Here is a 4,287-nt window from a genome sequence, read left to right as displayed (position 1 = left end):
CTCACTCCATGACAGCCTGGGAGCAGAGAGCTGGAGTGTGGGGCCAGGGAGAATATAATCCCCAAGGGCATGGCCCCAGTGACCTACTTCCTCTGGCCATGCCTTACCTGCCATAGTCACCACCCAGTTAATCCATTTAAATTAATGATCCATCAAATGGGCTAATCCCCTGATTAGGTTACAGCTCTCATAATCTTTTCATTTCTGAACATTCGTGCATTGTCTCACACATGACCTTTCAGGGGACTCCTTATGTCCAAATCATAACATCCTTCCTAGACAGTAGCATGAATCTTGCCCTTTCCAAAGTGTCGATGGAGACTATGTGAGTAGCCTGACTTCCAGCTCCATTCTGCAGTAATAAAATGCTCCTTACCTCTTCCCCTGCTGGAGCTCTTTTCTAAAAAAACAAGGCCATCTAAAATACAATAGAAAAATAAGATCCAGAGTCTCATGAATTGAAAGCTTTCACGATGCAAAATGTCTGTAAAATTAATTATGGCCCGAGAAGAAATATTTGCAAGCCACATATTTGCCAATGGACAGACTATATAATATATAAAGTACCTTTAATACTCAGTAGTATAAAGAAAATCCAATTAGAAAATGGGCAAATAATATAGGAACAGACTATATTCACCCAAGACTATATTCAAATGGTAAATAAGCACATGAAAAGTGATTCAAAATTATTGGACATCAGGAAAATGCAACTTAAAGCCACAATGAAATATTCACTACACACTTGTCAGAATAACTAAAATCAAAATAGTAACAATACCAAATGCTGGTAAGGCTTTGGAGACACCAGATCACTCATATTGCTTGTGGATCACTCATGGTCCTGGTGAATATATGAATAGTATAGACATTCTGGAAAACAGTTTGGTAGATTCTTAAAAACACTAAATATCTCAGCAATTGCAATCCCAGGCATTTCTCCCAGAGACATAAAAACTATGTTCATTTGGAAACCTGTACATAGATATATGTAGATTTATTCATAATAGCCCCAAACTGAAGATAACTCAATGGTAGGTTTATTCATAGTGGTAGGTTTATTCATAATAGCCCCAAACTGAAGATAACTCAATGTCCTTCAGTGGATAAATGGTTAACAAACAAGGTATACATGTATCATGGAATGCCATTTAGCAATGAAAAGAAATGGACTATTGCTATACACAATGACTTGGATGAATCCTCAGAGAACTATGTGGCGTTAAAAAAAGCCCTTCCCCAAAGGTTCTAAACCATATGATGCCATTTATTAGACAGTGTTGAAATAAACCTATAAAGATGAGGAACCAATTAGTGACTGACAGGGTTTAAATGGGATGAGGAGAGGGAGAGAGATGTGGCTATAAAAGGTCAAAATAAGGGGACTTTGTAGTGAGAAAAATATTCTGCATCATGACAGTATCAGTATTAATATCCAAGTTGTTATGGGCTAAATTATGTCCCCCACCTCCAAATTTATATGTTGAAGTCCTATCTCCCTGTATCTCAGAAAGGGACCATATTTGGAGATAGGTCTTCAAAGAGGTTATTAAGTTAAAGTGAAGCCATTAGGGTTGGCCATAATTCTGTCTGACTTAGAAGAGGTGGTTTGGACACAGACATATACAAAGGGAGTTCACAAGAAAATGGTTAATCCACAAGCCAAGGACAGAGGATCAGAAGAAACAAGCCACTGATACTTTGATCTTGGACTTCTAGATCCATGAATTGTGAAAAATTAAATTTCTGTTGTTATGGAAGCCCCAGCAAACTAATACACTAGTTATGATATTTTTCTGGTATCAAGATGTTACCTTCCAGGGAAACTAAGCAAAAAATACATGGGATATTTTGTATAAGTTCTTCCACTTGAATGTGAATCTTTAATTATTTCAAAATAGTTTCTTTTTTCCTTTCCTTCTTCCTTTTTCTCAGAAGTGTTCTACCTCTGAGTTATATCCCAAGACCGCCCCCCGCACTTTTTTTTTTTCCAATTTTATTTTTGAGGCAGGGTCTTTCTAAGTTGCCCATGCTGGCCTCAAACCTGTGATCCTCCTGTCTCAGCCACCTTGAGTAACTGAGATTACAACATAGTTTTTATTTTTAAATGATTCTGATGTTCAAATACAAGTCTGTCACTAAAGCTTGTGCTGAAAACAGACACAAACTTTTTATTTTGCCCTGTTTTCAAAGATCTTCAGTTTGGAAGCTGAGTTAATATTCGAACTATGAATTCAGACTCAGGAGATTGATGTAGTGCTGAGCTAGAGTCTCTGTCGTGACAGGTCAAAATGTGCTCTCTATGGGGGTTTCTGTAATGGGTTCAATACTTCCTCATGATTTCTTCCCCGTAGTAATGGCCCTCCCTAACTGACCCAGAGCTCAGAGTAAAGAGTGACCTTAATGCTGTTTCTTTTATCTGTAAGTAAGATCTCAGCAATCTTAAAGGTAATTGACACCCTGTGGTGTTCTGTGACTTTCTAAAATTAATGCTGCTTAATTTTGAGGGCACCATTTCATAGTGATTGGGAGCATTTTGCTTTAAATACATAGTTTTGGTACCACATAGCCCCTACATGCAAGACAGCATTGGGTCCTCAATTGAAACAATAGTCATTCCAATTCAAGAATTAGTAATTGTTCCCATGCTTTAAAAAAATCCAAAACATGAAAGTTCTCTTTTGGACTTAGGATGCTTCTTTCTTTTCTTATGTGGTAAGGTATTTTCATAAGGATTTTTTAGAGGCAATTTTGACTTTGTGTTTTGCTTTGTAGGCTGACTTGAGAAATTAACCTCCTCATAAAATCCAATCCCACTCTGCTATTTTGACACTTCTTCTGTCTGAAAGTATTCATTAACATTTCACATAATTGCCCTGTTTCCAGAGCAAGTATGCAATTACGTACAGAATGAAGACTTCATAATGCATATCCAATAAAGTCCACCCTGTCTGCCACTAGTTGACATCTAAGCCCTATCATGGGCTTGAAAGAAATTTTTTTTCTATTGCTTCTGTAGGATCCTGTTGAATTCTATTATTCATCTGCACCATTAAAAGGTGACCACCAGTTTTAGCCATTTGTAATGTCTACTATCCTTCAGGCAGTGTTCTCTCTTATGAACTCTGGGTTATTATTTTAATATGCTGCTAGTGATTATTGCCAGGTCAGCATATAGAATTTTCTGAAAATTTATTACAGTATTATCATAATTTTGCTTTTACCAAGATAGTCATGTAAATAGAAATTAAATCTTGATAATAATGTTGGAGATTAGGGACAGCCATGAAAAAGTATCTATGAGAACTTTACCTGCTAGTGAAATCTGAAGTCAAGGTATGGGCTTATAGGAACAAAAGCATTTCATTTTCTGATTAAATGCTGAATTGCACAGAGCTTTGAGACCAATTGGGGAAAAAATAAGTTTTTGCAATTTATTGATCTGCCATGAAAACTTTTGCAAAATCACTGCAGATGAAGTCATTGTAGAATCTGTAGTCCTGCTTTTAGTCAGTACCAACAGTGACCTTTGTTTTCTTGAGGTTTTTCTCTTTTCATATAGGCCATGTTTTCAAGTCAACTTTTGGTTTAATTTTTCTTTGCGTAATCCAAGAAATCACAATGGAAAATCCAGTTGTCTTGTCACCACTAAAATGGGTTCTGAATCCAAATATACAGATGACATCTGGTGTAATCTTGTACATTTTGGCTAGTTTTTCTTAAGTTTCTGTCTTGGATAGTGATGTCTTCACAGGGTGAAGGCTATTAATGACCATCTGTTTTCCCTAAAATTGTTGGTTAGTTATTAGCTTTCAGTCTGAAAGTTAACAGTGCCATTCATGCTCATCCCTGATTCTTAAGGAGCTAGGGAAGAAATAAGGCAGGAGCAAATTTTAAAAGTATCTATATATTTTTTTCTGAAGAATTAAAAGCAATTATGGAAACAGCTTTCACATCCTAATTTTTTTTCAACTTTTAAATGACCTGTTCTTATTTTTCAAGCTCCAACAAATTACCATCAAATATTCTTCAAAATGTTTATCAAGTTATGAATCATAACACTGTTATTCATTTTGCAGAACAGTGACTAATACAGATGTCTCTATTTTATGCATTTGGAGAAATGGATTTTTTGGCTACTCTACATAGATTGTATGTATGATTCTTAGGAAAGTCATGGCATAAACTCAATCAGTTGTTTCACAGTGATAAATGCTTCATGTAATATATCTAAGATCCCAAAGCTTAGTTTCTTCATATTTATAACAATACACTGTATCTCAGTCT

This window comes from Marmota monax, unplaced genomic scaffold (genome assembly GCF_021218885.2).
Source record: "Marmota monax isolate L192 unplaced genomic scaffold, Marmota_monax_Labrador192_F-V1.1 WCK01_AAM20220418_F8-fsc00156, whole genome shotgun sequence".
NCBI classification, from domain to species: domain Eukaryota; kingdom Metazoa; phylum Chordata; class Mammalia; order Rodentia; family Sciuridae; genus Marmota; species Marmota monax.
Note: the sequence above shows the minus strand (reverse complement) of the source record.